At 39.6% G+C, this 13,902-nt stretch overlaps 7 non-coding genes across 7 annotated transcripts; all 7 read right to left on the bottom strand.

Moving 5' to 3' along the window:
- Positions 1-948: 948 nt before the first annotated feature.
- On the bottom strand, positions 949-1,020 carry trnag-ucc (transfer RNA glycine (anticodon UCC)). Its single transcript has one exon. It is a non-coding gene; the product is annotated as a tRNA-Gly (tRNA).
- Positions 1,021-3,044: 2,024 nt separating this feature from the next.
- Positions 3,045-3,116, bottom strand: trnag-ucc (transfer RNA glycine (anticodon UCC)). Its single transcript has one exon. It is a non-coding gene; the product is annotated as a tRNA-Gly (tRNA).
- A 2,021-nt stretch (positions 3,117-5,137) lies between these two features.
- trnag-ucc (transfer RNA glycine (anticodon UCC)) lies at positions 5,138-5,209 on the bottom strand. Its single transcript has one exon. It is a non-coding gene; the product is annotated as a tRNA-Gly (tRNA).
- A 2,024-nt stretch (positions 5,210-7,233) lies between these two features.
- On the bottom strand, positions 7,234-7,305 carry trnag-ucc (transfer RNA glycine (anticodon UCC)). The gene has a single exon. It is a non-coding gene; the product is annotated as a tRNA-Gly (tRNA).
- Positions 7,306-9,329: 2,024 nt separating this feature from the next.
- On the bottom strand, positions 9,330-9,401 carry trnaa-ugc (transfer RNA alanine (anticodon UGC)). The gene has a single exon. It is a non-coding gene; the product is annotated as a tRNA-Ala (tRNA).
- A 2,024-nt stretch (positions 9,402-11,425) lies between these two features.
- On the bottom strand, positions 11,426-11,497 carry trnag-ucc (transfer RNA glycine (anticodon UCC)). Its single transcript has one exon. It is a non-coding gene; the product is annotated as a tRNA-Gly (tRNA).
- Positions 11,498-13,521: 2,024 nt separating this feature from the next.
- trnag-ucc (transfer RNA glycine (anticodon UCC)) lies at positions 13,522-13,593 on the bottom strand. The gene has a single exon. It is a non-coding gene; the product is annotated as a tRNA-Gly (tRNA).
- Between the last annotated feature and the right edge of the window lie 309 nt (positions 13,594-13,902).

Genomic DNA, 13,902 nt, shown 5'->3' with positions numbered 1-13,902 from the left:
GGTTTAAACAAAGTATAGCCTTGAAAACACATTTCATAATAAAGCAAGCAACAGATCAAACAGACTTCAATATATTGATGTACAAAGCATATCATTAATCCTATTATTTTAGCTGTCCTTATTTGTCACAAACGTAAAATATGTCACGGTCCATCGCGCCCACTTTGTGGATTCTCCTCCAGCGACATGACTTGCCTTTTTTTTTCCTATGGCTACGTGCATCTTCCACAGTGACACATCTCTCAACATGACATTTTAACATAGTTCAGTGAAGATGACCGTCATGCTTCACAATCCAACCTTAACATTGCAGTTCTTGCATAAATGTAAGCCATGAAAATACTCTAAACTTTATACAGCTGTGAGCAGTGTTCAGGTGATACAGAAAATCTGGTGCGTTGGGCAGAGACAATCAGTTAATCTATCAAAGTCTCTTGATGTTATGCTTCTATCGAGACTACTTACAACACAACTATTCTTTTGTTATTGAAAAGCTTGGATAGATGGCTCTGGATTGTGTTATCCAAGTAGGTGGTTGTTTTCCTGACAGCAATGTGGATTGAGGGGAGATCTGATGCAGGTGTAGGTAAGTTAGACAAGGATAACCCGTTCCCATTAGTTGATGGTACAAGGACTAGGAGACACAGATTGATGGTTTTGGGAAAGAGATGCAGCAAATTTGAGGAAGCACTTTTTGCTTTACCTGCTATGTTGCAACTGCAATGTCTGTCCACAAGTGTGGTGGAAGCAGAGACAATCAATGATTTCAATAGGAAATTGGAGAAACACTTGAAGGAAACAAACTTGCTCCAGGGTGACGCCAATCAAGTGGGAGAATGAATCTGATTGGATGATAAGAATATTTTATCAATTTCAATTCTGTCAAAGCTTTGACATTTTTTTCGTTTGTAAAATACTGCAACAAAAAGTAAACCTGCAATTTAAAGTTGCGATGGCTGGGAATCGAACCCAGATCAACTGCTTGGAAGGCAGCTATGCTCACCACTATACCACCATCGCTTACTGTACTGTGCTGGTCCAGCGTTTTGATTAATAGAATGCTGTACAATGGTTTCAACTTGCACCTGAGCAACACGATTTTGTTGACAGAAACACAACACTGTGAATGCTGGAAATCTGAAATAAAATCAGAAAGTGCTGCAAATATTCTGATCAATGGTCACTCACCTGAAACGTTAACTCTGCTTCTCTCTCCACAGATGCTGCCAGACCTGCTGAGTATTTCCAGCATTTCTTGTTTTTATTTCAGATTTCCAGCATCTGCAGTATTTTGCTTTTATTTTAGAGTTCAGTAGCGAACTGATCCTTTTTGCTTACTGGGCAGAACTATGCAGTGGAGTGACGCAGAAAACTGTACGAAGAACAATGTTTTTAACGGGCCCACAATTTCGAAGTTTAAGGAGGACAAAATACACAGCAATGTATGCATATAGTAAAGAGCTGGAAGTTTCAGGAAGATGTGACCTGAACAGAGGTGAGACAGAGAATACCCAACCCGTCTCACCTTTAGATTCCTGACCAAGATAGACCGACAAGGTACAAACTCAAGTTATGTGACCATGTCAGAGAGTTTATTAGGCTTAACCGAGATGTACAAAGTTAATACTTAACAATGGTAATAGATATTCAGTAACACACAACACCCGTTCTTGTTTCTGTGCTTGCTGCCGCACGGACTTCTCTCCTTCTTCATCCCTTGCTGTGTTGTTTTGACTATATTCTATCTTCTCCTTTTAAGTACCAACGATCTTCTGTTGACCCCTCTCTAAGTGTGCTGACGATGTCCTGTAACACCCTTTCTTTTATCCTTCTTGTGGTGCAAGGATGTTACCATATTAGTTTTGAATTGTTCCAAGTGTCCTAATTGGTCCAGGTTGACATCATTGTTTGACACTAGTTAGTTAATGGTTGAATCTACACACAGTACAGATGTTTCCCGACTCTTTCTATTTTAGCAAGGATCCTAAAGGTGACATTCTTGCTGATGCCAGACATTTTTTTCCTTAATTCTGCCTTTATCTCATCTCTCTCCATGCAAGGAGTGCTGGTGACTCTCCCATTGTTCTCACAAAAAGGTTTAAACAAAGTATAGCCTTGAAAACACATTTCACAATAAAGCAAGCAACAGATCAAACAGACTTCAATATATTGATGTACAAAGCATATCATTAATCCTATTATTTTAGCTGTCCTTATTTGTCACAAACGTAAAATATGTCACGGTCCATCGCGCCCACTTTCTGGATTCTCCTCCAGCTACATGACCTGCCTTTTTTTTTCCTATGGCTACGTGCATCTTCCACACTGACACATCTCTCAACATGACATTTTAACATAGTTCAGAGAAGATGACCGTCATGCTTCACAATCCAACCTTAACATTGCAGTTCTTGCATAAATGTAAGCCATGAAAATACTCTAAACTTTATACAGCTGTGAGCAGTGTTCAGGTGATACAGAAAATCTGGTGCGTTGGGCAGAGACAATCAGTTAATCTATCAAAGTCTCTTGAAGTTATGCTCCTATCTATACTACTTACAACACAACTATTCTTATGTTATTGAAAAGCTTGGATAGATGGCTCTGGATTGTGTTATCTAAGTAGGTGGTTGTTCTCCTTCCAGCAATGTGGATTGAGGGGAGATCTGATGCAGGTGTAGATAAGTTAGACAAGGATAACCCGTTCCCATTAGTTGATGGTACAAGGACTAGGAGACACAGATTGATGGTTTTGGGAAAGAGATGCCGGGAAATGTGAGGAAGCACTTTTTGCTTTACCTGCTACATTGCAACTGCAATGTCTGTCCACAAGTGTGGTGGAAGCAGAGAAAATCAATGATTTCAATAGGAAATTGGAGAAACACTTGAAGGAAACAAACTTGCTCCAGGGTGACGCCAATCAAGCGGGAGAATGAATCTGATTGGATGATAAGAATATTTTATCAATTTCAACTCTGTCAAAGCTTTGACATTTTTTTCGTTTGTAAAATACTGCAACATGAAGTAAACCTGCAATTTAAGGTTGCGATGGCCGGGAATCGAACCCAGATCAACTGCTTGGAAGGCAGCTATGCTCACCACTATACCACCATTGCTTACTATATTGCGCTGGTCCAGCGTTTTGATTAATAGCATGCTGTACAATGGTTTCAACTTGCACCTGAGCAACACGATGATGTGAACAGAAACAAAATACTGTGAATGCTGGAAATCTGAATTAAAATCAGAAAGTGCTGCAAATATTCTGATCAATGGTCACTCACCTGAAACGTTAACTCTGCTTCTCTCTCCACAGATGCTGCCAGACCTGCTGAGTATTACCAGCATTTCTTATTATTTCAGATTTCCAGCATCTGCAGTATTTTGCTTTTATTTTCCAGTTTAGTAGCGAACTGATCCTTTTTGCTTACTGGGCAGAACTATGCAGTGGAGTGACACAGAAAACTGTACGAAGAACAATGTTTTTAACGGGCCCACAATTTCGAAGTTTAAGGAGGACAAAATACACAGCAATGTATGCATATAGTAAAGAGCTGTAAGTTTCAGGTAGATGTTACCTGAACAGAGGTGAGACAGAGAATACCCAACCCGTCTCACCTTTAGATTCCTGACCAAGATAGACCGACAAGGTACAAACTCAAGTTATGTGACCATGTCAGAGAGTTTATTAGGCTTAACCAAGATGTACAAAGTTAATACTTAACAATGGTAATAGATATTCAGTAACACACAACACCCGTTCTTGTTTCTGTGCTTGCTGCCGCACGGACTTCTCTCCTTCTTCATCCCTTGCTGTGTTTTTTTGACTATATTCTATCTTCTCCTTTTAAGTACCAACGATCTTCTGTTGACCCCTCTCTAAGTGTGCTGACGATGTCCTGTAGCACCCTTTCTTTTATCCTTCTTGTGGTGCAAGGATGTTACCATATTAGTTTTGAATTGTTCCAAGTGTCCTAATTGGTCCAGGTTGACATCATTGTTTGACACTAGTTAGTTAATGGTTGAATCTACACACAGTACAGATGTTTCCCGATTCTTTCTATTTTAGCAAGGATCCTAAAGGTTACATTCTTGCTGATCCCAGACATTTTTTTCTTTAATTCTGCCTTTATCTCATCTCTCTCCATGCAAGGAGTGCTGGTGACTCTCCCATTGTTCTCACAAAAAGGTTTAAACAAAGTATAGCCTTGAAAACACATTTCATAATAAAGCAAGCAACAGATCAAACAGACTTCAATATATTGATGTACAAAGCATATCATTAATCCTATTATTTTAGCTGTCCTTATTTGTCACAAACGTAAAATATGTCACGGTCCATCGCGCCCACTTTCTGGATTCTCCTCCAGCTACATGACTTGCCTTTTTTTTTCCTATGGCTACGTGCATCTTCCACACTGACACATCTCTCAACATGACATTTTAACATAGTTCAGAGAAGATGACCGTCATGCTTCACAATCCAACCTTAACATTGCAGGTCTTGCATAAATGTAAGCCATGAAAATACTCTAAACTTTATACAGCTGTGAGCAGTGTTCAGGTGATACAGAAAATCTGGTGCGTTGGGCAGAGACAATCAGTTAATCTATCAAAGTCTCTTGAAGTTATGCTCCTATCTATACTACTTACAACACAACTATTCTTATGCTATTGAAAAGCTTGGATAGATGGCTCTGGATTGTGTTATCCAAGTAGGTGGTTGTTCTCCTTCCAGCAATGTGGATTGAGGGGAGATCTGATGCAGGTGTAGGTAAGTTAGACAAGGATAACCCGTTCCCATTAGTTGATGGTACAAGGACTAGGAGACACAGATTGATGGTTTTGGGAAAGAGATGCCGGGAAATGTGAGGAAGCACTTTTTGCTTTACCTGCTACATTGCAACTGCAATGTCTGTCCACAAGTGTGGTGGAAGCAGAGACAATCAATGATTTCAATAGGAAATTGGAGAAACACTTGAAGGAAACAAACTTGCTCCAGGGTGACGCCAATCAAGCGGGAGAATGAATCTGATTGGATGATAAGAATATTTTATCAATTTCAATTCTGTCAAAGCTTTGACATTTTTTTCGTTTGTAAAATACTGAAACATAAAGTAAACCTGCAATTTAAGGTTGCGATGGCCGGGAATCGAACCCAGGTCAACTGCTTGGAAAGCAGTTATGCTCACCACTATACCACCATCGCTTTCTGTACTGGGCTGGCCCAGCGTTTTGATTAATAGAATGCTGTGCAATGGTTTCAACTTGGACCTGAGCAATGGAATTGTGTTAACAGAAACACAAAACTGTGAATGCTGGAAATCTGAAATAAAATCAGAAAGTGCTGCAAATATTCTGATCAATGGTCACTCACCTGAAACGTTAACTCTGCTTCTCTCTCCACAGATGCTGCCAGACCTGCTGAGTATTTCCAGCATTTCTTGTTTTTATTTCAGATTTCCAGCATCTGCAGTATTTTGCTTTTATTTTAGAGTTCAGTAGCGAACTGATCCTTTTTGCTTACTGGGCAGAACTATGCAGTGGAGTGACGCAGAAAACTGTACGAAGAACAATGTATTTAACGGGCCCACAATTTCGAAGTTTAAGGAGGACAAAATACACAGCAATGTATGCATATAGTAAAGAGCTGTAAGTTTCAGGTAGATGTTACCTGAACAGAGGTGAGACAGAGAATACCCAACCCGTCTCACGTTTAGATTCCTGACCAAGATAGACCGACAAGGTACAAACTCAAGTTATGTGACCAAGTCAGAGAGTTTATTAGGCTTAACCAAGATGTACAAAGTTAATACTTAACAATGGTAATAGATATTCAGTAACACACAACACCCGTTCTTGTTACTGTGCTTGCTGCCGCACGGACTTCTCTCCTTCTTCATCCCTTGCTGTGTTTTTTTGACTATATTCTATCTTCTCCTTTTAAGTACCAACGATCTTCTGTTGACCCCTCTCTAAGTGTGCTGACGATGTCCTGTAACACCCTTTCTTTTATCCTTCTTGTGGTGCAAGGATGTTACCATATTAGTTTTGAATTGTTCCAAGAGTCCTAATTGGTCCAGGTTGACAGCACTGTTTGACACTAGTTAGTTAATGGTTGAATCTACACACAGTACAGATGTTTCCCGACCCTTTCTATTTTAGAAAGGATCCTAAAGGTTACATTCTTGCTGATCCCAGACATTTTTTTCTTTAATTCTGCCTTTATCTCATCTCTCTCCATGCAAGGAGTGCTGCTGACTCTCCCATTGTTCTCACAAAAAGGTTTAAACAAAGTATAGCCTTGAAAACACATTTCATAATAAAGCAAGCAACAGATCAAACAGACTTCAATATATTGATGTACAAAGCATATCATTAATCCTATTATGTTAGCTGTCCTTATTTGGCACAAACGTAAAATATGTCACGGTCCATCGCGCCCACATTGTGGATTCTCCTCCAGCTACATGACTTGCCTTTTTTTTTCCCATGGCTACGTGCATCTTCCACACTGACACATCTCTCAACATGACATTTTAACATAGTTCAGTGAAGATGACCGTCATGCTTCACAATCCAACCTTAACATTGCAGTTCTTGCATAAATGTAAGCCATGAAAATACTCTAAACTTTACACAGCGGTGAGCAGTGTTCAGGTGATACAGAAAATCTGGTGCGTTGGGCAGAGACAATCAGTTAATCTATAAAAGTCTCTTGATGTTATGCTCCTATCTATACTACTTACAACACAACTATTCTTTTGTTATTGAAAAGCTTGGATAGATGGCTCTGGATTGTGTTATCTAAGGAAGTGGTTGTTCTCCTTGCAGCAATGTGGATTGAGGGGAGATCTGATGCAGGTGTAGGTAAGTTAGACAAGGATAACCCGTTCCCATTAGTTGATGGTACAAGGACTAGGAGACACAGATTGATGGTTTTGGGAAAGAGATGCCGGGAAATGTGAGGAAGCACTTTTTGCTTTACCTGCTACATTGCAACTGCAATGTCTGTCCACAAGTGTGGTGGAAGCAGAGACAATCAATGATTTCAATAGGAAATTGGAGAAACACTTGAAGGAAACAAACTTGCTCCAGTGTGACGCCAATCAAGCGGGAGAATGAATCTGATTGGATGATAAGAATATTTTATCAATTTCAATTCTGTCAAAGCTTTGACATTTTTTTCGTTTGTAAAATACTGCAACATAAAGTAAACCTGCAATTTAAGGTTGCGATGGCTGGGAATCGAACCCAGTTCAACTGCTTGGAAAGCAGTTATGCTCACCACTATACCACCATCACTTACAGTACTGGGCCGGCCCAGCGTTTTGATTAATAGAATGCTGTACAATGGTTTCAACTTGTACCTGAGCAATACGATTGTGTTAACAGAAACACAAAACTGTGAATGCTGGAAATCTGAAATAAAATCAGAAAGTGCTGCAAATATTCTGATCAATGGTCACTCACCTGAAACGTTAACTCTGCTTCTCTCTCCACAGATGCTGCCAGACCTGCTGAGTATTTCCAGCATTTCTTGTTTTTATTTCAGATTTCCAGCATCTGCAGTATTTTGCTTTTATTTTAGAGTTCAGTAGCGAACTGATCCTTTTTGCTTACTGGGCAGAACTATGCAGTGGAGTGACGCAGAAAACTGTACGAAGAACAATGTATTTAACGGGCCCACAATTTCGAAGTTTAAGGAGGACAAAATACACAGCAATGTATGCATATAGTAAAGAGCTGTAAGTTTCGGGTAGATGTTACCTGAACAGAGGTGAGACAGAGAATACCCAACCCGTCTCACCTTTAGATTCCTGACCAAGATAGACCGACAAGGTACAAACTCAAGTTATGTGACCAAGTCAGAGAGTTTATTAGGCTTAACCAAGATGTACAAAGTTAATACTTAACAATGGTAATAGATATTCAGTAACACACAACACCCGTTCTTGTTTCTGTGCTTGCTGCCGCACGGACTTCTCTCCTTCTTCATCCCTTGCTGTGTTTTTTTGACTATATTCTATCTTCTCCTTTTCAGTACCAACGATCCTCTGTTGACCCCTCTCTAAGTGTGCTGACGATGTCCTGTAACACCCTTTCTTTTATCCTTCTTGTGGTGCAAGGATGTTACCATATTAGTTTTGAATTGTTCCAAGAGTCCTAATTGGTCCAGGTTGACATCACTGTTTGACACTAGTTAGTTAATGGTTGAATCTACACACAGTACAGATGTTTCCCGACCCTTTCTATTTTAGAAAGGATCCTAAAGGTTACATTCTTGCTGATCCCAGACATTTTTTTCTTTAATTCTGACTTTATCTCATCTCTCTCCATGCAAGGAGTGCTGCTGACTCTCCCATTGTTCTCACAAAAAGGTTTAAACAAAGTATAGCCTTGAAAACACATTTCATAATAAAGCAAGCAACAGATCAAACAGACTTCCATATATTGATGTACAAAGCATATCATTAATCCTATTATGTTAGCTGTCCTTATTTGGCACAAACGTAAAATATGTCACGGTCCATCGCGCCCACATTGTGGATTCTCCTCCAGCTACATGACTTGCCTTTTTTTTTCCTATGGCTACGTGCATCTTCCACACTGACACATCTCTCAACATGACATTTTAACATAGTTCAGTGAAGATGACCGTCATGCTTCACAATCCAACCTTAACATTGCAGTTCTTGCATAAATGTAAGCCATGAAAATACTCTAAACTTTACACAGCGGTGAGCAGTGTTCAGGTGATACAGAAAATCTGGTGCGTTGGGCAGAGACAATCAGTTAATCTATCAAAGTCTCTTGATGTTATGCTCCTATCTATACTACTTACAACACAACTATTCTTTTGTTATTGAAAAGCTTGGATAGATGGCTCTGGATTGTGTTATCTAAGGAAGTGGTTGTTCTCCTTGCAGCAATGTGGATTGAGGGGAGATCTGATGCAGGTGTAGGTAAGTTAGACAAGGATAACCCGTTCCCATTAGTTGATGGTACAAGGACTAGGAGACACAGATTGATGGTTTTGGTAAAGAGATGCCGGGAAATGTGAGGAAGCACTTTTTGCTTTACCTGCTACATTGCAACTGCAATGTCTGTCCACAAGTGTGGTGGAAGCAGAGACAATCAATGATTTCAATAGGAAATTGGAGAAACACTTGAAGGAAACAAACTTGCTCCAGGGTGACGCCAATCAAGCAGGAGAATGAATCTGATTGGATGATAAGAATATTTTATCAATTTCAATTCTGTCAAAGCTTTGACATTTTTTTCGTTTGTAAAATACTGAAACATAAAGTAAACCTGCAATTTAAGGTTGCGATGGCCGGGAATCGAACCCAGGTCAACTGCTTGCAAAGCAGTTATGCTCACCACTATACCACCATCGCTTTCTAGTCTGGGCTGGCCCAGCGTTTTGATTAATAGAATGCTGTGCAATGGTTTCAACTTGTACCTGAGCAATGCGATTGTGTTAACAGAAACACAAAACTGTGAATGCTGGAAATCTGAAATAAAATCAGAAAGTGCTGCAAATATTCTGATCAATGGTCACTCACCTGAAACGTTAACTCTGCTTCTCTCTCCACAGATGCTGCCAGACCTGCTGAGTATTTCCAGCATTTCTTGTTTTTATTTCAGATTTCCAGCATCTGCAGTATTTTGCTTTAATTTTAGAGTTCAGTAGCGAACTGATCCTTTTTGCTTACTGGGCAGAACTATGCAGTGGAGTGACGCAGAAAACTGTACGAAGAACAATGTATTAAACGGGCCCACAATTTCGAAGTTTAAGGAGGACAAAATACACAGCAATGTATGCATATAGTAAAGAGCTGTAAGTTTCAGGTAGATGTTACCTGAACAGAGGTGAGACAGAGAATACCCAACCCGTCTCACCTTTAGATTCCTGACCAAGATAGACCGACAAGGTACAAACTCAAGTTATGTGACCAAGTCAGAGAGTTTATTAGGCTTAACCAAGATGTACAAAATTAATACTTAACAATGGTAATAGATATTCAGTAACACACAACACCCGTTCTTGTTTCTGTCCTTGCTGCCGCACGGACTTCTCTCCTTCTTCATCCCTTGCTGTGTTTTTTTGACTATATTCTATCTTCTCCTTTTCAGTACCAACGATCTTCTGTTGACCCCTCTCTAAGTGTGCTGACGATGTACTGTAACACCCTTTCTTTTATCCTTCTTGTGGTGCAAGGATGTTACCATATTAGTTTTGAATTGTTCCAAGAGTCCTAATTGGTCCAGGTTGACATCACTGTTTGACACTAGTTAGTTAATGGTTGAATCTACACACAGTACAGATGTTTCCCGACCCTTTCTATTTTAGAAAGGATCCTAAAGGTTACATTCTTGCTGATCCCAGACATTTTTTTCTTTAATTCTGCCTTTATCTCATCTCTCTCCATGCAAGGAGTGCTGCTGACTCTCCCATTGTTCTCACAAAAAGGTTTAAACAAAGTATAGCCTTGAAAACACATTTCATAATAAAGCAAGCAACAGATCAAACAGACTTCAATATATTGATGTACAAAGCATATCATTAATCCTATTATTTTAGCTGTCCTTATTTGTCACAAATGTAAAATATGTCACGGTCCATCGCGCCCACATTGTGGATTCTCCTGCAGCTACATGACTTGCCTTTTTTTTTCCTATGGCTACGTTCATCTTCCACAATGACACATCTCTCAACATGACATTTTAACATAGTTCAGTGAAGATGACCGTCATGCTTCACAATCCAACCTTAACATTGCAGTTCTTGCATAAATGTAAGCCATGAAAATACTCTAAACTTTACACAGCGGTGAGCAGTGTTCAGGTGATACAGAAAATCTGGTGCGTTGGGCAGAGACAATCAGTTAATCTATCAAAGTCTCTTGATGTTATGCTCCTATCTATACTACTTACAACACAACTATTCTTTTGTTATTGAAAAGCTTGGATAGATTGCTCTGGATTGTGTTATCTAAGGAAGTGGTTGTTCTCCTTGCAGCAATGTGGATTGAGGGGAGATCTGATGCAGGTGTAGGGAAGTTAGACAAGGATAACCCGTTCCCATTAGTTGATGGTACAAGGACTAGGAGACACAGATTGATGGTTTTGGGAAAGAGATGCCGGGAAATGTGAGGAAGCACTTTTTGCTTTACCTGCTACATTGCAACTGCAATGTCTGTCCACAAGTGTGGTGGAAGCAGAGACAATCAATGATTTCAATAGGAAATTGGAGAAACACTTGAAGGAAACAAACTTGCTCCAGGGTGATACCAATCAAGCGGGAGAATGAATCTGATTGGATGATAAGAATATTTTATCAATTTCAATTCTGTCAAAGCTTTGACATTTTTTTCGTTTGTAAAATACTGCAACATAAAGTAAACCTGCAATTTAAGGTTGCGATGGCTGGGAATCGAACCCAGGTCAACTGCTTGGAAAGCAGTTATGCTCACCACTATACCACCATCGCTTACTGTACTGGGTTGGCCCAGCGTTTTGATTAATAGAATGCTGTACAATGGTTTCAACTTGTACCTGAGCAATACGATTGTGTTAACAGAAACACAAAACTGTGAATTCTGGAAATCTGAAATAAAATCAGAAAGTGCTGCAAATATTCTGATCAATGGTCACTCACCTGAAACGTTAACTCTGCTTCTCTCTCCACAGATGCTGCCAGACCTGCTGAGTATTTCCAGCATTTCTTGTTTTTATTTCAAATTTCCAGCATCTGCAGTATTTTGCTTTTATTTTAGAGTTCAGTAGCGAACTGATCCTTTTTGCTTACTGGGCAGAACTATGCAGTGGAGTGACGCAGAAAACTGTACGAAGAACAATGTATTTAACGGGCCCACAATTTCGAAGTTTAAGGAGGACAAAATACACAGCAATGTATGCATATAGTAAAGAGCTGTAAGTTTCAGGTAGATGTTACCTGAACAGAGGTGAGACAGAGAATACCCAACCCGTCTCACCTTTAGATTCCTGACCAAGATAGACCGACAAGGTACAAACTCAAGTTATGTGACCAAGTCAGAGAGTTTATTAGGCTTAACCAAGATGTACAAAGTTAATACTTAACAATGGTAATAGATATTCAGTAACACACAACACCCGTTCTTGTTTCTGTGCTTGCTGCGGCACGGAATTCTCTCCTTCTTCATCCCTTGCTGTGTTTTTTCGACTGTATTCTATCTTCTCCTTTTAAGTACCAACGTTCTTCTGTTGACCCCTCTCTAAGTGTGCTGACGATGTCCTGTAACACCCTTTCTTTTATCCTTCTTGTGGTGCAAGGATGTTACCATATTAGTTTTGAATTGTTCCAAGTGTCCTAATTGGTCCAGGTTGACATCATTGTTTGACACTAGTTAGTTAATGGTTGAATCTACACACAGTACAGATGTTTCCCGACTCTTTCTATTTTAGCAAGGATCCTAAAGGTTACATTCTTGCTGATCCCAGACATTTTTTTCTTTAATTCTGCCTTTATCTCATCTCTCTCCATGCAAGGAGTGCTGGTGACTCTCCCATTGTTCTCACAAAAAGGTTTAAACAAAGTATAGCCTTGAAAACACATTTCATAATAAAGCAAGCAACAGATCAAACAGACTTCAATATATTGATGTACAAAGCATATCATTAATCCTTTTATTTTAGCTGTCCTTATTTGTCACAAATGTAAAATATGTCACGGTCCATCGCACCCACATTGTGGATTCTCCTCCAGCTACATGACTTGCCTTTTTTTTTCCTATGGCTACGTTCATCTTCCACACTGACACATCTCTCAACATGACATTTTAACATAGTTCAGTGAAGATGACCGTCATGCTTCACAATCCAACCTTAACATTGCAGTTCTTGCATAAATGTAAGCCATGAAAATACTCTAAACTTTACACAGCGGTGAGCAGTGTTCAGGTGATACAGAAAATCGGGTGCGTTGGGCAGAGACAATCAGTTAATCTATCAAAGTCTCTTGAAGTTATGCTCCTATCTATACTACTTACAACACAACTATTCTTTTGTTATTGAAAAGCTTGGATAGATGGCTCTGGATTGTGTTATCTAAGTAAGTGGTTGTTCTCCTTCCAGCAATGTGGATTGAGGGGATATCTGATGCAGGTGTAGGTAAGTGAGACAAGGATAACCCGTTCCCATTAGTTGATGGTACAAGGACTAGGAGACACAGATTGATGGTTTTGGGAAAGAGATGCAGGGAAATTTGAGGAAGCACTTTTTGCTTTTCCTGCTACATTGCAACTGCAATGTCTGTCCACAAGTGTGGTGGAAGCAGAGACAATCAATGATTTCAATAGGAAATTGGAGAAACACTTGAAGGAAACAAACTTGCTCCAGGGTGACGCCAATCAAGCGGGAGAATGAATCTGATTGGATGATAAGAATATTTTATCAATTTCAATTCTGTCAAAGCTTTGACATTTTTTTCGTTTGCAAAATACTGCAACATAAAGCAAACCTGCAATTTAAGGTTGCGATGGCTGGGAATCGAACCCAGGTCAACTGCTTGGAAGGCAGCTATGCTCACCACTATACCACCATCGCTTACTATGCTGTGTTGGTCCAGCGTTTTGATTAATAGAATGCTGTACAATGGTTTCAACTTGTCCCTGAGCAATACGATTATGTTGACAGAAACACAATACTGTGAATGCTGGAAATCTGAAATAAAATCAGAAAGTGCTGCAAATATTCTGATCAATGGTCACTCACCTGAAAAGTTAAATCTGCTTCTCTCTCCACAGATGCTGCCAGACCTGCTGAGTATTTCCAGCATTTCTTGTTTTTATTTCAGATTTCCAGCATCTGCAGTATTTTGCTTTTATTTTAGTGTTTCGTAGCGAACTGATAATT

This window comes from Heterodontus francisci, chromosome 45 (genome assembly GCF_036365525.1).
Source record: "Heterodontus francisci isolate sHetFra1 chromosome 45, sHetFra1.hap1, whole genome shotgun sequence".
Taxonomy (NCBI): domain Eukaryota; kingdom Metazoa; phylum Chordata; class Chondrichthyes; order Heterodontiformes; family Heterodontidae; genus Heterodontus; species Heterodontus francisci.
Note: the sequence above shows the minus strand (reverse complement) of the source record. Positions and strands in the feature narration are given on the sequence as shown.